Raw genomic sequence first — 23,992 nt, 5'->3', positions numbered from 1 at the left:
ATGGTTTGGTTCACCTCAGATGCCGAATTGTCTTGCTTCCAGGCCTCCATCAGAAAAGAGAACCGCACAGTATGCTAATTTGCGGAGGGGCCTGAAGATGGATGGCTAAGCGGCCTCCTCTTGGCCGGCTATCAATCGGAAGCAGACGATGCTGAGGCACATGAGTCCCACTCGGGCCTGTGAACCATTCCACAAGCTCTATTGTTCGGCAGAAAAAGAAAAAAGAAAAGCCTTTCAAAGGAGCTTGTAAACAGCGGCTCCGCCCAGCAAACAAAGCCGCCCTGTAGCAAAAAAAACGTTATCTCGGCGATAAGGAGCTGGGCAAAGCCCACCGTGGTCGCCCCCGTCAGAAACCCCCACCCCGCACGGCCCTTCCCGGGAAAGCTAGGTGCCAGCGAGCGCGGGGTAAAGGGGGCCAAGAGAGGACTGGCGCGCGCAGGGATTTTAAGACGTGGAGGCAATTTTAAGGCACAGGCCTCTCTCTTCTTTAATAAAAACATGAGTCAGCGGCTGGCGTGGGCAGCGGATTTTCTAAACATCCCCTCATATCCTGAGAAAGGGGAGAGCAGAGAGAGGAGGGAAAAGACGGGAGGGGCGGAGAGGGGAGAGAGAGGCCAGAATCGAAAGGAGGCGCGTTCACACGCACACACAAACAGCAGCGTGTGAGGGAAGTTTCACGGTTTAATTCGTAAAAAGTCCAGTCATGAATTAAAACGCGCACGCTTTTGGTTCCTCTTGTTTCTATTTTGTTTGGCGCCTGGAGCTTTCCCAGAGGCTCCCCTCGCCCTCTCCCGCCCAAATTCGGCGACTGAAGTTCTGCTGGTGTCTGTCTCCTCGTACCCCACCTTGGGGCCGACGGAGGTGTTTGTTGTGTCTACCCCACTGAAGCTTCTTTGCGTCTTCCCTCTGTCTTTCCCAACAAGAAAGAAGAAGTAAATCGATTCAGCCTTATTCCCCTGCCCTACATCTTTCTTTGCGAGAGAGGACCAAAAAGTTTGAGCCAAGTAGAAGTTCAAACACGCGCGCACAGCATTCGTGGCATCTTTTTCTGAAGGAAAATAGAAAAAAGGCTCCGGAGCTGCGAGAAAGCCGCGGAGCCTTGGATGCTGGCGAATGCTCTGGGGGGTAATAAAATGCGCTAGAGGCACCAGCAAGGCAGCCGGCGCGCTGGACAGCGGGGACACCCCACCCCCACCCTCGCCCAGTCCCGCCTCTCCGGGCTGCAGACGACTCTCCCTCCCCTCAGGCTCTGCAAAGGGCTGCGCAGCTCAGCCGAAGGAAGCTGGGGTCGCGTACTCAAAGCAACGGGGGGAACTTCAGGAGAAGGATAAAAGAGAGGTGAAAGTCCCCGCAAGTTCCGGGCGCGATCTGGCGAAAGCCGTCCTGCCCCCTCTGCGAAGTAAGGTAAGCGCTAAGCGGTCTCTCTCCTTCGCTCCCAGCAGCTCGCCTCCTTTTCGCTTTTCCAGTCTGCGAATGGAAACTCTCCTTTAACAAATCCAGATGTGGAGAGCCCGCAGCCTTGTTCCTTTTCCCCATGACAAGTTTCCAAAAGGCCAAACCCAGCCAGTTTCCTTTGCAGACGCCTGGATCCTTCGCCTGCATCTTTCGCTTTCTTTCTCCGCTGCTTTCCCAAGGCGCCTGGCAGAGGGGATGCGGTGCAGGACCTCCCCACCGCCCCCTTTGCTGCTTCAGGGGGGCTGCCTCTTGCAAGAGGGCCGGAAAGGAGCTGAACCCCTTAGCCCAGCCGTCGCAAGGAAGACGGTTGCGGGGATTGAAATGGGGTTGTCTCCTTGCCTAGCCCCCTCCTCCCCACCCCAAACTCCTGGGATGCCCCTCTATGGACGAACTGTTCTCAGCATCCTGCAGGCTCCAGAGTAGAGCCGGGTGGGGAGGAGGAAGCCTGTTGCTTCTTGCAAGGTCTGGTAAGGAGAGGCAGCAGTGCTCCGGCATCTCCCTCGCTGTGCTGTGTGTTGCCCATCTATCTATCTGTGCAAAGGATCTAAGTTAGTTCTAAGTTATGGGATGCACAAAGTGCTATTATTGGGTCTGTCTTTTTCTTCTTCTTTAATCAGCAGAAAGAGAATGCCTGTGATCCTGATGCCTGAAAATAACTTTCTGATGCTCAAAACTTCTTGGAGCTTAGATTCCTGGGGATTGATTGGACAGAGAAGGAGAATCTTTTCCCATGACTGCCACTCTAACATCCACAAGGAACATCTGTCTTGCATCAGAACAGGCTGTTTGTCTGTTGAAAGATTAGATTCTAACCCATGTCTGGGGTTAGAACTGTTTATCATTGAAGAGTTGCAGAGGGGCCGCAGCTCACCATTGGCAGGAACTCCCCAAACCTGTAGGTGGGAGGGTCAGCAGATGTCAGTTGGACTAGTAGTGCACAATCAAAACGTGGTTAAGTGCTGATTTGGACACTTTGTTTACTAGCTGGAAAGATAACAAACAAATTTCTTACACACCCTTTCACACAAGAGCAAAAGCACCAAGCACTTTAAAAGATCTTAAGCAAAGTAGAAAGGAGGGACTCTGCTGCGCTTGATGTTACCTGGATTGGCAGAGAGTTTGCCTGGATGTTATATGCGCTTCCAATGCTGCACCAAATGTTACTATTACCTTTATGCTAAAAGCTGGCAAAGCCATTGGTCAATAACATTCCCCTTCCCAAATAACAATAAGTTGTTTCAATCAGTAGAAGAGCTCCTTTGGGAGGAAGGGTGGGAAACAAATTTAATAAATAAATGGATAGGTTTCCTTCACTATATCCTGCTTTTGGTGACTTTTCATAACCACAAGTCTACCTGAAACTGATTGGCACCTCCTTCGTAACCACAAAATGTTCTATCACGCTTTGTGTCTGTCTTGTTTTCTGTTCCAGCAACAGCTAAAATACTTCTAAAAGCCTCTCACTTATGCCAATATGATTTTCTATGCCTACAAAATCTAATAAGCTTATATGTTGGTGCAAAATGAATAAAGCCCATTCTTGTGCACTCTGGAAGTATCTCGCCATGGTCTCTAGGCAGAAAAGTATTCCATGTTACTTGCTTCTTAAGCTTTCCTTCCTTCCTTCTCTATTTTCAGAGGAACCATGACTCTATCTATGGTTCCTTCCAGACATCTGCAGTTCTTATACATGGGACTAAAATTCCACTAAATGAACTCACACACTGGTGCTTCTCAAGGTGTAAAACAGATATACTGTGCAGTAAGAGACATCACCTGTTGCTGTCATACCTTGCATCTCTGTGCCAGGAACTAAACTACTTTAAGTTTTAGGGGAGAGGCTGTAGCTCGGTGGTACAGCACACGTTTTAAATGCGAAAGGCGCCAGGATCAGTTCCTGATATCTTTAGATAGTGCTGGACTCCCGACCCCAAACCCTGCTTTCCAAAGGCCCAGTGAGCGTTGTCGAAACTGAGCTAGATGGACCAATAGCCTGACTTGCTGTATAAGGCAGCTTCCTATGCCCTTTTGCGAGTCCCCCTTCTTATTTATTTCTGCTGCAGCCACTAGAAAAATGCCATATACTTCTTATATTATTGTTACTCAAAAGAAGGTTTGGACAATTGCGCATCTCTACAACCCAACACTGATGTAGATACTGTAGACAACTTGCTTCTGCTTAGCATGATCATTTTTACTGTTTTCACAGTCAACAATCCAAAAGCTATGTTTTTACTGAGCACCGGTAAATTTGCAACTATTGTTACCACATATGCTTATCACTGTTTGATAAGCGCGTTCATTGTGATCCTTACTGGAAGCAGAGTTTCTGTTGTGACTTTCTTGAGTGCCTATACTGTCATTTCATTATAATGTTACAATCATAACAATATGGTGAGGTTCTCTACTTAAAAAATAATTTTGGAAGGGACAATAAGGACCATCTAGTCCAACTCCCTGTGATGTAAAGATATGCAGCTGCCTCATGTGGGGATCAAACCTACAACCTTGCTGTTATCAGCACCACACTCTAACCAACTGAGCTATCCACTTGGATTGGGCTATTCCCATCCAGCAGTGCTGTGCCCTTGACAAAATATCATGCAAATATGTTAATACTACTCATCATGCTAAGGACCCAGCATATGTTTTGCCAACTACCCATATTATATATTTACATGCATAGAGAGTCACGTCTCTGAATACTAGCTACTGGGGATCCTAAATGGAGAGTGCTGGAGGAGATGAAGAGCGCCAGATCTATTCATTGATGAACCTCTCGTCTATCTATTGAGAAACAACAGAGAAGCAGACCTGGAATATTAGTTTCTCAGAGGCCAAGGTTACCCAGGGCTCATTGCTGCTCAGTCGACTGAGCTACGAGAAATGGTTAACCCATTCTCTGATACTACTTGTATACATTTATTTATTCATTTGGAGTATTTAATTTGTCCCTCCTGGAAAAATTCATGTGTATGCCCATGAATGGTATGTATGTGGATGCATTTTAAATTGGACTTCTTGTGTGAAACGTATGTAGCATGGACAAAAAATGCACAACTGACACATATTTGCATACACAAAACCTTTGCTGTATCAGAACCCAATCAATCTATATACAGATGATCAGCACTATCAACTGACAGTGATTATCACAGGTTTTGAGGATGGAGAGAAAAACTGATTGTAGCATCTGTTTCCCATTTTACACTTAAGGACAACCATCACAGACAGTGCTATACATCTGTTCAAAGGGCAGATCTTCATGCATAGCAACATCTCTGGATGATGACCTGAGTGATCAAAGTACTGAAACAGCCTCTAGAATTAATGTTTCAGCATGTTTATCACTCTCTTCAGAAATGGCATCTTTCTTTCTTTTTTAAAAAAGGTTTCTTTTAAAAATAATACTTCAAAACTGCTTGCCACATTTCAAATGAAAAACTGCCCACCACTATATGCTGTTGTATGATAGTATCAGCACATTCAGTACCATTTTGTTCTTGCATCATTAATTCATTAGTTCGTAAAACATGTATCCTACTTTTTTCTGACTATATCACAACCAAGAAATACCATAATAGTGCCATCTGTGACAATGGCTGTCAATCACAATAATAATACCAGCAATGACAGCACAATGCAGTGAAAATTGGAATAGATATTCACACTTAATGGGTTTTTTAAAAAATAAAAGGGTGTTTCACCCTACTCTTCCAGCACATGAATTATTCCAGATTAATTAGCGCAAAATTTTAGGATGTGGATTTGTGTGTGGTGTGGGGCTGTTTATTAGTATTCACACAATGCTTTTCTTCTATATGTGAACCATCTTGACCCAAACGCCCAAGCTGTAATAGGAAAACACAGGATAATAGATATGGCCAGAAACATTACCTGTGGCAATACAGTTTTCTGCCATGCTGACTGCAGGATGTGCCACAGTTGCTGAGTGATAGGACAGTTTACACATTACTTTTCTCCATGCAAATATGTTTTCTTCACAACAAGAAGAAAATTATGTTTCCAAGAGTTGTTTCCCAAATGAATAGATTATACACTGTAGTCCCATTGACTTCTTCCATTTCCTTTGACTCTGGTGTAAAAGGACATGTGGTTCCCACTAACCCCCCCCCCTTCACAAAACATCCAGGGCGAGCTGTGACTCTGTGACCTGGGAATTGCGGTTTGTGTCCTTTAGTCCTGTTACAGTTTCTCAGAATGTTCTCATTGATTTTAATGGAAGAAGGCTTTGTTAAAACTTTGGAATTATTTTGGGTTAACTTATTCCAACTCAAAAAAGTGAGGCAGAGGTTGGAGTTAAAATGCTGCTGGGAGTTTAATTCCATTTAAAGAGAGAGAAATCCCAAACAGAATATTTTTGATAGGAACATCATGAGCTGTGCATTGTTTCCTGAGATGCTGAAACAGCTCTAGAGAACCTTTTTGAACTGATGGATAAACAGGGCATAATTAAGTACATAGCTTATATAGTCTCCAAATATATATATCAGTGTAGCAATTGTTGCAATTGATAGACTTATCTTAGTAGAACTCATAAATCATAGGCCTGTTCTCTTATTCTCCTCTTCCTCACATTGCTAACCTCTCTGCTGACACTAAGCAATCCAAAGAGCCATTTCTAAAAGTCTACCACCACCCAGACATCTGGTATAGTGCAAGCAGCTGGCAGCTAGAAGAGAACATTGCAAAAGCTCTTCTGCATAATTTGAAATGCTTATGGGTGGGCATGGGGACTTGAATCCCATCCATTGTTTACACATGTCTGTCCAAGATGCAATAGTGCTGAAAGGTGTTCAGGGGTCTCTGGTAGTAATGCTCCTGGGATATAAAGCTCTATTTCAACGTCAATCTTCTAATCAGGCCTTGATTTGTGTCCCTACTTCATGTGAACTACTTTCACAACTAGAAGTAAAGCCTCTGTATCAGTTGCTTGAAGGTAATGGGGAAAAACTCTGTCCAGAAGTGTATAGTGCCTTCTCACGGGCCTTTTGGGGTGGGGGTGGGGGTTGCAATACATATCATTTTCATGGACATATATTCTTGTTGTTTGTTCATTTTTTTAATTGGGCACTATTTTATGCTTGTTTTTTGGGGGGAGGGGTGAAGCCACTTTGGAAACACAGCATTAAAATGTTTGGAATGAATAGGTAAAGGTAAAGGGACCCCTGACCATTTGGTCCAGTTGTGACCGACTCTGGGGTTGCGGCGCTCATCTCGCTTTATTGGCCAAGGGAGCCGGGGTACAGCTTCCAGGTCATGTGGCCAGCATGACTAAGCCACTTCTGGCAAACCAGAGCAGCGCACGGAAACGCCGTTTACCTTCCCGCCGGAGCGGTACCTATTTATCTACTTGCACTTTGACGTGCTTTCGAACTGCTAGGTTGGAATGAATAAACAACCATCTTTCTTTCAAATATGTTTTATTTTTATTTGTTGTAAACTGCTTAGAAGTTTTTTTTATTACAATCAAGCAGTGTTTCAATTTTGTGAAATGAAATGAACATGAAACAACTAGCTATATAGATAGATTGCTCTCACTGTGGCCCCATGACATGTTTGGGGGGGGATAGAGCAAGGGAAACAATAGTTTCATTACAAACAAAGGAAGAACCTTTTCAAGAACTGATCTTTTCATTAGAGAAAAAAAAAGCAGAATAGATAGCAAACATCATCCTAACAATGCAGTTATCTTCTACTCTCCTCAAATTTCCTGGACTAGGATAAGAGATCAGGATGACTCAAAAAAGTTTTCTGTCAGCATTGTTTACATCATTTGCTCCAATAAAGAACTGTCCTACTTGCTCAGTGTTTGTAGTGAAGGTTTGCATTCATAAAAATCTAATAATAAAATGCCACAGAAGCTGCCTAGTCATAGGATCAGTGCTCTAGCAAACCATCCAAAGAAAAATGGCAAATTCATAATACATTTCAAAATAGCACAGGGCCATAATTCTAAAATACATTTTATTATCTGTATCTCACACTGTGATGTTAACAAGCAGGTTTTCAATTTAATAATAATAATAATAATAATAATAATAATAATAATTAATAATAATAATACCCCACCCATGTGGCTTGGTTGCCCCACTGTTCTAATTTATCCTCAAGAGCCACACACACACACACACTTATTTATAATATTATTTTAAAGTTATATTTATTTGCACATGAAAGCTAAAGTAAAAGCATAATATTTTTGCAAGGTCTGAGATGGTAAAGGAGAAAACCAAACTGAAACATCCATTGGACTGGGAAACAGTAGTGACAAAGAAACCCTTCCCTTTGTGTGCCCCACACACAACACAAATCTTCTCTGAGCAGTACAGCTTCCCTCCTGCACTCCACTCCATCCCCATGTATGCTGCTTACTTTGCCCCTGGCATCAGTGCCAGCTTCACCTTCCATCCTGGTGCCACCTCCCTTGTTGGATCAATGTCTTAGCTTGCTTAGCCATGTATGGCACCTGCTGCAAAAGAGAAGACCTGAGTTTGAGGCTATCACCCAGGGGAAACAAGGGCATTTCTGTTCCTAGGAGAAAAATAATTCTGGAAGATAATCCTAGAAGTTCCCAGTGGGATGGAATGGGTACTAATTGCTGATTTTTTTTCAATACCTCACCATAACTTGGCTTCCATGCTTGGATAAGCCTTTCTTGCATCTGCTTGTTTAGCAGAAAACTATGGCCAGCAATATAGACTGCAAGCTCAACAGGGCTAGTCATTGGTACAGGGCCACTTTTCTGAGCACTACCTTCTTTTTCTTGGTGTTTGCAGTATTTTAAGGAGCTGTGACTAAATTCTTAATGCTACCGAGAAACAGTAATTGGCACCAATTAAATTGCTACATTCATGTTTGAATTGCTTTAACTGGCGAGACACACTGTCTTATTTATACTGAAAGTATGTTTGCTTTGTGGTTTGCTCTGAATCAGGGCCAGGAGAAACTAAACCATCTTGAGCCTCTTTCTCTGAAGGCATATTCTCCCTTTGCAAGCTGGATGCCACCTCAGTTCCAGAGTACTGATTTATTCATTTATTTTTGCCTCCAACAAGCTGTAAAATAGAATACCTGCTTGTCTGAGGCTTGTGCATTCTCTCTCTCTCTCTCTCTCTCTCTCTCTCTCTCTGTGTGTGTGTGTGTGTGTGTGCTGTCCCTCTTTCTTAAAGTACTGCAGATTTCCCCCTTCCAAACTTGGGAATTTTCCAATACATAGTTGCAGCTAAGAGAAGAATTCTTTCAAGATGGGGAAATCAGGGCATTAACTCTTCAGTACTCATAGATCCAAAAATCAGATCTTGATTCAAATGCTCAAAGTAAAAGTACATGAGAAGAGCCCTGCCAGATCAGACCAAAGCCCAATCTAGCCCAGTATTCTGTCCCCACAATAGCACACCAAATGCCTATGGGAAACTCCCATGCTGTTTCATAGTTGGGATTGTGTACTAGGAGATTTGTGTCATCATTATGAGACCCAGTTCTGTTTCACTGTGATATCTGAATCAGGACTGGGCCAGTGTCTGCCTGCAGTGCAGGCCTGGATGTGGGCTGAAACTGAAACTGAAATCTGATATGACAGAGGTCCTGCAACCAGTGGTTCTACTTTCCAGGGCAAAGGTCAGTTACCTGTTCTGGATGGGGTTGCATTCCCTCTGAAGGAATAGGTATGTATTCTGGAAGCACTATGTTGGGCTGCCCTTCTGCTTGGTCCAGAAGCGGTAGCTAGTGCAAAATGCAGCAACATGGCTTGTGGCCAGGATTGCCTTGTTATGTATCAGCACATAACATCATTGCTGAGGGAACTGCTAAAATGCTATTGGTCCAAGCCTAAGATTGGTCTGAGCTTAAGATTTTATTGTTCGTGTACATAAAGCCCTAAAGAACTTTGGGCCAAGATAGCTGAGGTACCACGATATAGCTGCCTGTTCAATGCAGTTACATGTGCAGGTCTTTCTTGAAGTGCTGCATGAGGCCAGAGGTACATTCCATGGCAGTTCAGACTAGGGCCTTCAACACAGCAGTACCTGCCCTGTGCAACACACAGCTCACTGCAACTCCAGTAATATTGATAACATTTTGTCAGGTGCTAAAAAGTGCATTATTTTTACAGGCTTCCCCACAAGGATGTTTATTCACATGAAGTAGCTGGATGCTTTTTAAGAAGTTTCACCTGTTTCTAGTTGTTCTGTTTTTATTGTTGTATGCTGATGTACTATGATGATGATGCTAAGTGGGCTTATAATTATACCTAATAAACAAACAAGACCACAATGTATGAGTGCAACTTGAGTACAAGAGCACTCGCTCCACTTGCACTCCCCTGTAGCTGGTATTCAGAGACATACTGCTCTCTGACTGTAAGTATATACTAGAGGTAGTTGGTAAAGATGAACTTTTTTAGTGTTGAGAAAGAAAAGGAGACTTGAGATTTGATTGGCTGTAGTTATGTTCCTGGTAAGCACTGAGAGTTAGATTTGTTTGTTTGTTTGCTTGCTTGCTTGCTTGTTTGTTTGTTTGTTTGTTTGCTTGCTTGTTTACTCCAAGGATGTCAGATTAGGAGGTCAAAAATAAGATATATTGCAGGGCTATGGTGTCTGTGCTACCAGCTGAAGAAGGATGCAAATCACAGTGGTCTAGCTTTTTTCCTTATTATTATTTCCATACTGAGACAGTTAAGAAAAAGACTATAAGACACTAAAGCACAACACACCAAGCTTCTAGTTCCATGCTAGATGACAGAATGACTGTGACTATGCCTCTTAGCACAGAAAAAAAGAGTATTTCCCCAGTTTAAAGGACGTACTGTCTGATGGACCATTTGCTAATTATTTTGCTAACTTCATGTTTCACACCATTTTCTATTTCTGTCTGTTTTCATTCCTTTTTGGCTAGAATCTGCTGGAAGTTGGTGTCATGTTGCCTTCTGCTGTTTCACTGTAGGTTTTTCCCATGACACCCCTGGTGCATTTTCTCCCTGGAAGAATAGGTATTCATATCAATGCAGAGCATGCCATGAAACAGTGGCAGCCCTGTTTGAATTAGCATCCAAGCATTCACACCTGGGATTTCCTTTCTGTATCAGTTTGAACGATCCCCTCTCTTTCTTTCGTTTGCATTGATTTTAACAATGTTTGGGTGCATTTTAGTAAATCCCAAGCTGCCTTCACAATGGCATCATTACTATAAGGGAATTGTGAGTATGTGTGAAATGCACACTCTTCCCCTCTCCCCCTTTCCCCCCCCTCTCTCTCTCACACACACACAACACATGGCTCAGGTCCAAACTAGATGCGACATGAAGGCATGGGAATCTTTCCCCTGGCTCTAAAACAACTAACCAACCAACAAAACCTTAAAAGACTGAGTTTAAATGGAAAAATAGAAGGTGGTGGGGCTGATTAACCCTTCCTTGGACGGCTAGTTTTCCACTCAAAATCACTACCCAAACTTCCAGGGCCAATCCCTGTTAGGTAGAGTGAAGTGGCCACCTCAGGTGTTAGATGCTGGGTGGTGGGGGGAGGCAGTGGTGAAGCCCCTTCAGCCATCCACCTGAACCCACTGACTGTTGAAGGTCGGAGCCATGTGTGCTTATGTGGTCTGAGCCCTTCCCCATCTTGTCCATTTCCTCAGGCAGCAAAGTATATTGGGCTGACCCTGAAAACAACTTTTATATCTGAACTAGGGTGGGTGGGGAGGCACAGCTAACATCCAGTAACTATATCCCATCTGTCTGACTGAAGCGTCCTGCAAAAACTAGCAGCAAGTTTGCTGCTTGGCATTGTGCAAAAAAAGCTGGAATTTCTGTGTGTGGCTGTGGCTGATGGTATGCCAGGCCTGGAATGAGTATATCTTGGCTTGTTTCCCCCTTTTCCTTCTTGTGGCTTTCGTATCCCTGAGAGATGGAGAGGCTCATGGAACTAACAGAATGTTCTCTGTGTACCAGGCCTCCTCCTCCTGCTACAGAGGGCTGAGCTTTGCTGAGGATGGGGCGGCTAACAAGCCAGTCATTTCAGTAGCATTTGCATTTTCTGTGCCACATAAGAAAAGGGGCACTTGTTGAATTGTTTCAGTAAGCAAGGCAGATGAGATGGTCTGTGAGCTACATGCATGGTTAATAATATCCTTTTCCCCGTGGTGGCCAGTGGGGCGTGTGAAGAGGGTTGTATTGCTCTCCTGCATTCCCAGTACATCACATTGCTGTTGCTTACTGAAAGGAGAAGGGGTGAGGCATAGGGAGCTTGGTGTCCAGACTGGCTTCACCACCATGCTCCATGCTGAGCTCCCCGTGCCTTGCGTCTCCTCTCAGATAAGTTGCAACAATGCAGCTCTGTTGTGAAGGCGGAAGAGCAAGGCATTCTTACCCATCCCGCCCCACAAGGCACTACTGTACCTTTCTAGGAGATCAGTACCAAGGAGGACTGATAGAAGAAAGAGACAAGGATCAAGCAAGGTCTCCCAGTCAACTGCAAAAGCCATGGCAGAAACAGTGCCCTGCTTACTAGGTGGGTACGAGCGTAGATGGCTGCATTGGCTCTACCAGTGCACCCATGCAGCTCCAACTTCCTCCCACCATCTCCAAGTAAGCAGCAGTGATGTCAAAGCCAGAAAGCTAGTGTCACTTGCTTCCACCCTACCAGGCAAGCAGCTACACACACACACACACACACACACACACACACACACACACACACACCACTCCATCCTTCATACAGGCAAGCAAGAAGCATTATTACACTTCAAGGAGACATTCCAGTTGGGCAAAACTCAACGAGAGTGCAGAGCAGGGCAGGTGATGGGTACGGTCCGAGGAGAGAATGTGGATGGGGCAGATAGAGAGGCCTGGAGGGCCACATTTGGTCCCCAGAGCTGAGGTGCCACTCTGACCCTTGATGTAGAAGAGTGGTTTTGCTTATTTATTATAAGTATTTTTATTCCACCCTTCAATCGTATTTGCAGGGAGGCTTACAGAAATACCTTGTTCATACATAATTTGCATGCTAGTTGGGTCTGCACACCTTAAGTGAAGAGAAGGGGTACATTGTGCTAGGCCCTGTGCATATGCATATTTACTCGAAGATTTACTCTGTAGAGAAATTTAAAGTGGCATGGGGTTTTTTAAAGATTTAATGTGGAAAAGAATGAGTCACCGAAACACCTTCTTTTCAACCAAAAAGTTAGAAGCAGACCTGGAAATTAGGCCAGGCTGACACCTGACCCATTGCTTTTCCACTGAAAAAAATATCATTGAAAATAATATATCCATGAATGTGTGGATTTGGGACATTGGGATCATGCTTGGTGATTGCTTGTACAGAGCCGAATGCTTGAATAGGGCCTACGTGTATGTCAGGGGTTTAGGAGCAGAGGCACGGGCAAGGGAGGAAACAGAGAGCGAAGGGGAGGAGGCAGAAGAAAAGATGAGTGATGACGACGACCCGAGATCTCCTAGTCTTTCCAGTGAATCAGAGGATTCACAGAAAGGAGCACCAGTGGCCAGGGCAAGGGGGGAGTCTAGGGGGGCACCCCAGGAAGATAGAGCCAGAGGGGACTCAGGGGGGAGCAGCTGGAAATCGGGACCAGCGTCACCGCCAGGAAGCAGGGAAGAGGAAAGGAGCCAGGGGGGAAGCGCTGGCAGCTCACCACAGGAGGGAGGGCATGAGTCAGGAGTGGCCACACCTCCATCGGGGAGCGAAGAAACGGTTAAGAGGAAAGTGGAAGGTTGGGCGCGCGCGCCAAGTTCAAATGCAGAGGAAGGCGGCGCAGTAAGCAGCCCCGAAAGGGAACCAGGTCCTAAAGCCCGGCGCAAGGAGGCAGGAGGGTCCGGGTCAGCGTCAGAAGAATCCCGGAAGGAAGAAGCCCCGGGGGGTAGAGGGACCCAGAGGAGGACAGTCAGGCGGAAAAGGTGGAGCAAGGCTAGGATATTAAGTTGGTGCACACGGGGCGGAGACTCAGACGGAGCTTCGCCGATCTAGCTACTAGACGTAGAGTTGCGCGCAGCAGCGTGAGAATGGAAACTGTAATTCAATAAAGACTTTTACTTAATGATCGCTGGCTAGCGTGATCCTCTGTGAGCTAGGATCTTCAAGCAGCTCTGACAGTAAGCTCCGTCCCACGATTGTGGGCATCTACAGCCTCGAGGAGGGGAGAGAAACAGGTGCCTACTAGCGAGCTCACGAACGGCAGACGACATGACGGCTGAGCAGCAGATAGAGGAACTCAGAAAAGCAGTGGCACAACTGAATGCCGAGGCTCTCGCATCCAGGAAGAGAGAGGAGGAAGCAGCTGCCGCCTGCAGGGATCTCCAGGTCAGGTTAGACGTGCTGACAAAGCAGACACCCCGGCAGGAGGGAATTGGGTTGGCGAGACGGACAGGCGGGCTGGTCTCTCACTTCGATGGGAACCTGCAACAGTATCCCAACTTTAGAGCCGACGTACTGTGCGCACTGCAACTGCTGCATAAAGACTTTAGAGATGAGCAAGAGAGAGTGGGATTCATCATGTCCCATTTGCATGGGGATGCTAGAGCATGGCTACGCAATTTATGGAGAGATAAGGATCCGGCGCTCCAGAATGCAGATGCCTTTATTAAAGCGATGGATGGGTGTTTTTTATCAAGTATTGACGTGGATCTTGCACGGAAGGAGGTGCATGGGCTGAGACAAGGGAGGGCCAGCGTCAGGCAGTATCATGCCCGCTTTTTCGCCTTGGTCAGTGCCCTGGAATGGGACAGAGATTCGGCTCCTGTAAGAGACCTCTTTTGGGAGGGGCTGCACAACTCGATTAAAGATGAGATCGCGAGGGGGGAGAGACCCCGAACCACCCAGGAGGTCGTTCAGAGGGCACTGGCAGTGGGGGTGAGGCTGGAAGGACGTCCGTGGAGCAGGGACGAAGGGCGTGGAGGGCGCGAACCAGCCAGGGGCCCCTCCTTCCTTCCCAGAGAAGCAGCGCGGGCGCAATCCACGCCTCCGCCAGGAGGAGGAGCCGAACCTATGGAGGTTGGAGGTGCAAGGGCTCAGTCAGCAACCAGAGCCCTAGCACCGGCAGCAGTGAAAGCGAAGCCTCCTAGAGGGAACAGGAAGTGTTACGTCTGTGAGGAGCCAGGGCATATGGCAAAAGAGTGTCCCCAGAGGCTCCACAAGCTTACTGCAGCCTCGGCAATGGTGACTGCAGCAACGCAGCAAGGGGGACCACAGCAGGGAAACGACGCAGTCTGGCTGGAGGAAGAGGCCCTGGGGCCCAGCCAGACGTGTTAGTGACGCAGTCCCCAGAGGTTTTACAGCCCGTGAACCCCCTCCCGCCCAAACCAGTGGTGAGGCTCACCGCATCTCTCCAGCTGCCCAATGGAATCACCACTGACGTGCCCATCACAGTTGACTCGGGCAGCAACGCGGACTTTATAGGGCAGGACTTTGTCGACAAGCACGCTATACAGTTGCTGCCGGCCACACTGCCCCTGCAGGTTGTCACGGTGGATGGCAGGGAGTTGCTAGGGGGGCAAGTGGTGAAGCAGACGCCGCCCATGGCGATGCGACTTGGAAATCACAAAGAAATCATCAGCTTCAATGTCACTCAACTATCGGATACGCCCATTGTATTGGGAATGAGTTGGCTGGACAAGCACAGCCCAACGCTGGCTTGGTACCAGAGGCAGCTGATCTTCGGCTCTTCCTTTTGTGCTGAACACTGCATCGTGCCCCGGCAGGAAGGAGAGGAAGAGGAGTCACAGCTGCTGCTAGGCACGCTGCAAGCGATTCCCCACAAGTACGCAGAATTTTTGGAAGTTTTCTGCGAGAAGGAGGCAGACAGGCTACCCCCTCACAGACCATATGACTGCAAGATTGACCTGCTGCCGGGGGTGGCGCTGCCTAAGGGGAAACTGTATTCCATGTCAGAGGACGAGCTGCAGGAACTCAAACAGTTCATAGATCATAATTTGGAGCGCGGTTTCATCCGAGAGTCCAAGGCAGCGGGGGGCAGTCCAGTATTCTTTGTTAAAAAGCGAGACACGCCCCAAAAAAGACTGGTCGTGGACTATCGCATTTTAAACAATGGGACCAAGCCGTCGGACTTCCCCATGCCCCGAATCGACGACCTCCTGGCGAAGGTGCGGAAGGGGAAAGTGTTCACCAAGTTAGACCTGCGAGGGGCGTACAACCTCATTCGTATGCGGGAGGGAGATGAGTGGAAGACGGCCATGTTCACGCCACTGGGTACCTACGAATACAGAGTTATGCCCTTTGGATTGCAAAATGGCTCCCACGTTTTTCAAGCTTTCATGCATCACGTGTTGGCGGGACTTCTCTACAAGACGTGCGTCTGTTTCTTAGATGACATCCTGATCTTTTCGGAATCGCAGCAGGAGCATGACAGACACGTCAAGGAAGTGCTGACCAGACTAAAGCAACATAGGCTCTACGCCAAGCTGGAGAAGTGCCAATTTGACGTGACGGAGGTGGATTTTCTGGGCTACAAGTTGTCTGACAAGGGGCTCGCCATGGACAGCGCCAAGGTTCGCGCGGTATTGGATTGGAAGAGTCCACGCAACCGGAAGGAGGTCCAGAGGTTTGTCGGCTTTGCGAACTTCTATCGCAAGTTTATCAAGGGCTTCGCTATGCAGACAGCGGCCATCACAGACACGCTTAGCTCCAAGAAAAAGAAGTTCGTTTGGACAGAGGAGGCGGAGCAGTCCTTTCAGGCACTCAAGCGTCTCTTCGCGTCGGAAGAGCAGCTGCTTCACGTCAACCCCAGCAGGCCGATGAGGGTGGAGACAGACGCCTCGGACAGAGCCGTGGGGGCGGTCCTGCTGCAAAAGGACCAGCAGGGGGTGTGGCGACCGGCAGCGTTTTACTCCAGGAAGCTCAGCAAGTCCGAGCAGAACTACACCATCTGGGACAGGGAGTTGCTGGCCATTCATGCAGCGTTCAAAGCGTGGAGGCACTTCCTGATCGGCGCCAAGCACACGGTGCAGGTTTGCACGGACCACAAGAATCTGGAGCACTGGCGCACGGCACAGTTCCTAAACCAGAGGCAGATACGTTGGGCTGAGTTTTTTGCGAACTTCGACTTCCGCATAGAGTATGTCCCGGGGGACACTAACATCATGGCGGACGCCCTCTCCCGTAAGCCACAGTATCTGGAGGACGCAACGCCAGCGGCCGCCATGCACATCTTCGCACCAACAGTATGGGCGTGCGCCGCGGCCACCGTGGACCTGGAGGCGGTGCGACGAGCGTTGCAGGATGACTCCTTCGCGCAAGCAAAGATGGCAGAGGTGCAAAGGGGCACGGCTGCGGCCGACGGTTTCCAGCTACGAGATGGATTGCTCATCCGTAAAGGGGCCATCTACGTGCCGGGAGACGACCTTCGCGCCAAGGTGCTGCAGCAGCTGCACGACGTGCCCACGGCCGGGCACTTTGGCAAGGAGAAGACGGTGGAACTAGTAGCCAGGGATTTCTGGTGGCCTGGAATGAGAGGGGAGGTCGCAGACTACGTGGCGAGGTGTGACACCTGCCAGAGGGCCAAACCAGTGCACAAACCGCCGGCCGGACTGTTGGAACCGCTGCAAACTCCGGTCGAACCTTGGGAGAGGGTGGCCCTGGACTTTGTCACGGATCTGCCCAGCTCGAGGGGCAAGACGGCAGTGCTGGTGGTGGTAGACCTGTTTTCCAAGATGGCGCATTTCATTCCGTGTGCTAAGGTGGCCACGGCGGAGCAAACCGCCAAACTGTTCATAGACCACGTGTTCAAGGTTCACGGTCTGCCACGGTCTATTCTGTCCGACCGGGGGCGGCAGTTCATCTCGAATTTCTGGCAGAAGCTGATGGGCTTCCTGAACGTCAAGATCAACCTGGCGTCGGCGAGACACCCGCAGACCAACGGGCAAGCGGAGCGGGTCAATGCCATCATGCAGCAGTACCTGAGATGTTATGCAAATCAACAGCCTGCGACGTGGGTGGATTACCTGCCGCTTGCCGAGTTCGCCTACAACAACACGAAGCACGTGTCCACGGGGGTCACGCCGTTCTTCGCCAACAACGGGAGGCACCCCAGAACCTTCCCGGGACTGGAAAGAATGGGAGAGGGGGAGCCGCAGACAGCAGATGCGTTCGCGTCGGAGCTGCAGGAAGTCCACGATCAGCTGAGGCGCCACCTGGAGCTGGCCAAGCACGCATACAAGGTACAAGCGGACAAGCACAGAAGGGTTGGCGAAGAGCTCCACGTGGGAGACTGGGTTTGGTTAGCAGCCCACGCAGTGCCGGCCAGGTCGTTGGCCAAGAAGAAACTAGGGCATAAACAACTGGGGCCCTACCAAGTCGAAGAGCAGGTCAACCCGGTAGCGTTCAGACTGGCACTTCCGGAGGGTTCCAGAATGCATCCGGTATTCCACAGATCGGTGCTCACTCCCTACAAGGCACCGCACAGGTTCCAGGAACCCGGAACGGCGCCGAGTCCGGTCAGAGACAGAACAGGGCACGCGGGAGTGGCACAGAAGGAGCGCATCAACGAAGTCACGGAGATTTTGGACTCCAGATGGGGGGAAGAGGGGGTAGAATACTTTCTCGCCAAGGAGGGCACCCCGGCCAGTGCGAACAGCTGGGTGCCGGGCTACGCCTTGGACGAACCTCTCCTCAAAGACGAGTTTCATGCCCTCTTCCCCCATAGACCTATGCCAGCAGACTTTTTCGACGACTGGCTTTTCACGCCCACGCTTTTGGCCAGCACTTTCCGGGGGTTCGACTCGGACGAGGACCCGACACAAGACGTCCGTTCCCCGGAGGGGTCACCCTCGGGATCTGCATCAGAACCCTCGTATTGGTGGGACGATAGACCAGAGGAGCAGTTCCGCAGACGGTGGCTGGAAGGCCCAGGACGAGCAACACCGCCAGGAGGAAGTGAGGGAGAGACGGACATGGACGTTTTCGGGGACGACCCTGGTTTCGAGCACGGCGGCACAGAGATGGAAGCGGAGGTGACCGTTGTCGACGAGAGCAGGGAGGAAGACCCGGGAGACTTCAGATGGAGACCCGCCACGGGAAGCGACCGATATCCGACGTTCGTCCCTTTGCAACAGCAGCCCCCAGCTCCAGCACCGGAAGGAGGGGAGGGGGGAATGGGGGGCTTCGGGGGGGGGATGGATGTCAGGGGTTTAGGAGCAGAGGCACGGGCAAGGGAGGAAACAGAGAGCGAAGGGGAGGAGGCAGAAGAAAAGATGAGTGATGACGACGACCCGAGATCTCCTAGTCTTTCCAGTGAATCAGAGGATTCACAGAAAGGAGCACCAGTGGCCAGGGCAAGGGGGGAGTCTAGGGGGGCACCCCAGGAAGATAGAGCCAGAGGGGACTCAGGGGGGAGCAGCTGGAAATCGGGACCAGCGTCACCGCCAGGAAGCAGGGAAGAGGAAAGGAGCCAGGGGGGAAGCGCTGGCAGCTCACCACAGGAGGGAGGGCATGAGTCAGGAGTGGCCACACCTCCATCGGGGAGCGAAGAAACGGTTAAGAGGAAAGTGGAAGGTTGGGCGCGCGCGCCAAGTTCAAATGCAGAGGAAGGCGGCGCAGTAAGCAGCCCCGAAAGGGAACCAGGTCCTAAAGCCCGGCGCAAGGAGGCAGGAGGGTCCGGGTCAGCGTCAGAAGAATCCCGGAAGGAAGAAGCCCCGGGGGGTAGAGGGACCCAGAGGAGGACAGTCAGGCGGAAAAGGTGGAGCAAGGCTAGGATATTAAGTTGGTGCACACGGGGCGGAGACTCAGACGGAGCTTCGCCGATCTAGCTACTAGACGTAGAGTTGCGCGCAGCAGCGTGAGAATGGAAACTGTAATTCAATAAAGACTTTTACTTAATGATCGCTGGCTAGCGTGATCCTCTGTGAGCTAGGATCTTCAAGCAGCTCTGACAGTGTACATGATCAAGTTGCATGATCAAGAATCCTGGGAAAGGCAAACATCCTGTTCAGTTGCACAGCTCTAGGCTTTGGTCGGACCTGCGGCTGAACTCTCAGAGGTCAGGGGCAAGTCAGGGGCAGCAGGAGTGACCGTGCATCCTCCAGTAAATACATTAGTGCTTGCAGATATGTTCCATGCACAGGGTTCAGGGTTCTCCTAACTGGAAGCTGCTCATACATCAGCTCATCATATTGTTACATTATTGTTAGATATACAGTGGTGCCTCGGTTGTCGAATGTAATCCGTTCCGGAAGACCGTTCAACTTCCAAAATGTTCAAAAACTGAGGCGCAATGGGCTGTCATCAGTTCAATGGAGAAAATTGAGAGATGCGCCTTGGAAGCTGTTTGACTTCTGAGGTGTGTTCAAAAATGGAAGCGGTTACTTCCGGGTTTTCGGCATTTGGGTTCCAAATCATTCAGCTTCTGAGACACTAAAAAACTGAGGTTCCACTGTACTTCCTTTTTCATCCATGTTCCACATTCCCAGGCTTTGTTCTGCATGGAAGACAAAGGGCACCTTAGCCATGCAGGAGACTTCATGGAACTTACGATCCTGCTTTTCTATTATTCTCATTTATACAGACAGAGTCAATGTGCATCTTGTACCCATGTAGGCTCTGTTTTGCTTTTATCTAATGGCGGGAGATCCAGGTTCTACCCACTCTCTGCACAGCCCTTCTGAATGCTAATCTGGATTCCTTTTAACCACTTAAAATACACTTCTTAACCTGAATGAAATGGGAACCCTGGTTAGTGTTAGTAATTGTTAGTGCACTGTCCACATAAACGTAATGTTCAACCATGGTTAAGTTCAACAAGGAAAGTGAGCAGGGGAGTTCATATTGGTGAGTGCAAAATAGAAGGTGAGGCAGTGTATGTTCCTGCTGTTGGCTTCATGCCTTCCCCAGGGAAGCAGCATGAAGACATAGGGCTTTTTCAGATGACCTGTTCATTGAACATTCATCCTGATTTGTTTGTTGAAAAATTATGCTGAGGTTATATGACATCACTGTTTATTGAGCCTTCATTCTGATTTGTTTGCGTGGAACTTATATGTTGTTGCCATTATCCCACATTTCCACAGCACTTTCCTGCCCCTTTTCTTACCACAAAAATGCAGGGTTTCATTGGAAGCAGGTTTGTTTGCAAGAGCGCTAAATCCATTTTAACTGCGCAAACAAAATTTGCTGGGTTTTGATTGACTCATACGTGCAAAATAGTGACACTCTGGAAACAGCCACAGCACATAGCCTAACACGGGGTAGGCAACCTAAGGCCCAAGGGCCGGATGCAGCCCAATCACCTTCTCAATCCGACCCACGGACAGTCTGCGAATCAGTCTGTTTTTACATGAGTAGAATGTGGCCTTTTATTTAAAATGCATCTCTGCGTTATTTGTGGGGCATAGGAATTCTCCCCCCCCCCTTTTCTTTCCAAAATATAGTCCGGCCCACCACATGGTCTGAGAGACGGTGGACCGGCCCACAGCTGAAAAAGGTTGCTGACTCCTGGCCTAACACAAAGTATCCAGAAGGACTTTGGGCAGCAACTTGAAAGGGTTATGTTACGCAGAAGTTCTCCTATGGTACTCAGATTAGGTGAACAATTCATGCTGGGAACATACATTAATTTGAGTCTGTATATTCAGGTCAATTAGCGAGACTATAAGATCCCTTTTACTGCCTAGATTTGTTTTCTTCACAGCACCCTCATCCCTGTTATTCTTAATGATGAGGATTCAAGGGAGGGTGGATGTTTCCTGACTTTCAAATTAGCTCCCTTCCTCTTTTCCTCTTCATCTGGTCTATCATTAAAGAACGTCTGCAGCTGGTCGATACATGGGAGGATGTCTGAATCTGCTCCTAGTTTAGTTTTTACCACAGTGACAAAGTTGAAGTGATTGTAACTAAGCAGCTGAAGGATGTATCCCTCCCACACACCAGTAGCATATTGGTCTTTCTTCCTTTTTGTTCTTTCCTCATGTACTCCTTAGAAAAACATTTTTCTTTAATTAATAAAAGCTGATGATGGATCACAGCTTCCTAGCAGTTTTGAATTTGTCTGACAACACAAAAACTTCTCTGTCTGTTCATTTAAAGGGACTCTTCTCCTCACAACCAGATAATTTTTCTATCCAGTTCTCTGGTGTTTTGTTTTTTTAAAGCTTTTTCTCACCCACTTGAATTTAAACCAGTGGTGCAGTATGGTAATTTTAGATTCTGGTTTAATAGACACTCCACACCCTTAGACTGCTCTTTAGACAGCAATGTGTATTAACTTCACTTGATCCAAAGTATATTAAGCCAGCCCATCTGTGCTTGAACACACAGCCATGCCCATTCTGCTGATCTAGGCCCCACCCATAAGTCCTGATCTGATGGCATCATTGACCTAGGTTTCTTGCTCACCAAGGGTGAGCTGGTCCCAGAAACACAAGGGATGTCCTCATCACTCAGGATAGTTCCAAACTGCTTGCATTTATAGAGAAAGTGACTTTGCGAACCCAGGCAAACCTTATGTCCTAGTTCCTGATGCCAAATATGCAGCGGGTGGGGGAGAGACAGTTGCAGTCCGGACAGGGCAGACTCTGCAGATGCTGCCATGAGAAAGTGCTCCGTGCCATTAGAAGTGACAACACATTTCAAATGAAGCAGACCTGCAAAATCAGCAGAATCAAAGACACAGACCAGCACTGATCTTTAAGGGCCAGTGAATGGGAACTTAGGAACCAGTTGGAGTAGTTTCATCTATAGAGACGGCAAATCTGGAATTACGGGATAGGAGAAGAGGGTTGTGATAAACTACAGAAGTAATTAAGTGGTTGCATGTAATTGCATCTATATGTGTGCATTTCTCTAAAATGGACTAATAGCAATGGCTACAAAGTTGTGTGGAGGTATAACTAGTCCTTCCTCACTGTTTTTTTTTTTGCTCCTAGCGCTATCTTCAGGAAAGCCATTCTGCATCCTCTGTGCCTGCCCCATCAATATACATTAAGATATTTTCCCATGAACAGTTCCAAGATTTCTCGTTTTTCAGAAGCAAGCGAATGCACTGTGGGGCTGTTCTTTTAACATGAAGCTGGGGGCAGAGGAAGCATACACAGTGAGCGGGGTGAATAATATCAATGCTCCAAGACTGAGGAATTATTTATAACACTGGCAGCTTGCCAAACAGATGTTCCATTTTATTTTAAACTTAAACAACGCAGGCTCCCATTTCTACTGCCCCCATAGACCCGAATGGGGTCGGGGAGCAAACGATGACTTGATCCCGCATCCCCTGGAAAGCTTAGAATAGGGATGCTTTGTGCTCTCCTAAGAAATGTGGTGAATAGACTCAGAACAGCACTTTAGTATGGGATCACACATAACATATCAATCATGTGCCTGGCTTTACACTCAGACACACTTCCACATTGGCGAGGCTGACCCACACACGTATGCACAAAAATGCAGAAAACCCTACACACATAAACTAATACAGTGGTACCTCAGGTTACATACGCTTCAGGTTACATATGCTTCAGGTTACAGACTCTGCTAATCCATAAATAGTGCTTCAAGTTAAGAACTTTGCTTCAGGATGAGAACAGAAATCGGGCTCCGGTGGCACGGCAGCAGCAGGAGGCCCCATTAGCTAAAGTGGTGCTTCAGATTAAGAACAGTTTCAGGTTAAGTACGGACCTCCGGAACGAATTAAGTACTTAACCTGAGGTACCACTGTACTGAACACTTGTGAACCTCAGAGGCAGTCTGGTTTTGTTATGAGAAAATAACTAAGATCAGAAATGCTGAGTCACACAACTGGGTCACTCACTGCATAACACAGAAAAGCACCCATCATTGTTTCCAATAGTCATTTCCTCTATTGTAACTGTGTTTCTCATTACTAGCCCTTGCCAAGTGTTTTGAAAGGTCAAGCCCTGCACTTAGCAATAAACATTTGGAAACTTGGGCTTGTTTCACATGGCTGTCACTGCATATAATTACAGACAAATGCATGTGCCCACCTTGGTGTCACTTAAGAGCATGTGAATATAGGCAAACACCCCTTCCTTGACTTACTTTTGCCTGCTGTCGGGAATAGGCCATTGTAGCCAAAGCTCGTTGTGAACTGCTATCCTTCACGGCTCTAAATATAGCATGGCTGTCAGTCAAAGCTCCTGAATCCCAGAATGTGGCTTTTTATGCAAGGTGGAGCCTTGAGACTCCACAAGGCATGGGGACGGTGCGGTTCTTTTCCCAGAGTGGAGAGCAAGGACTGAGCCAGCCTAATGTGAAATCAGTCTTGGTCACAGATCCCTGTATCAGTAAGGGACATGGATCTTACCGTTTAAAGAAAAGAGCTATCTGTGTCCATGTGGAGTATTCCACTCGTTCTGACATGGAAGGAGGGAATGGCAGTAGAGGATAAACTGACACATCAGCGACCTGATCCACAACCCGTTGCTGTTAGCAGCAAGCCTGCTATGGGCGCTCTACCAGAGATTATCCATCAGCAAGCACATTCCAGCACCGTATGAAAGCTGCTCAGCCCTCATGATTCATTACCACATTTAGCCCATGAAACAAAG

General features: G+C 47.9%; 1 protein-coding gene across 1 annotated transcript in view; it reads left to right on the top strand.

The window, feature by feature from the left end:
• The first annotated feature begins 558 nt into the window (after nt 1–558).
• PDGFRB (platelet derived growth factor receptor beta) overlaps nt 559–23,992 on the top strand; it is an 82,765-nt gene continuing 59,331 nt past the window's right edge. The window contains exon 1 of the mRNA XM_083487971.1: nt 559–1,404. The gene's annotated coding sequence lies outside the window, so the exon portion shown is untranslated. The remainder of the gene's footprint in view (nt 1,405–23,992) is intronic.

The sequence above is a fragment of the Podarcis liolepis genome, assembly GCF_965112155.1.
Source record: "Podarcis liolepis genome assembly, chromosome: 2".
NCBI lineage: Eukaryota > Metazoa > Chordata > Lepidosauria > Squamata > Lacertidae > Podarcis > Podarcis liolepis.
Note: the sequence above shows the minus strand (reverse complement) of the source record. Positions and strands in the feature narration are given on the sequence as shown.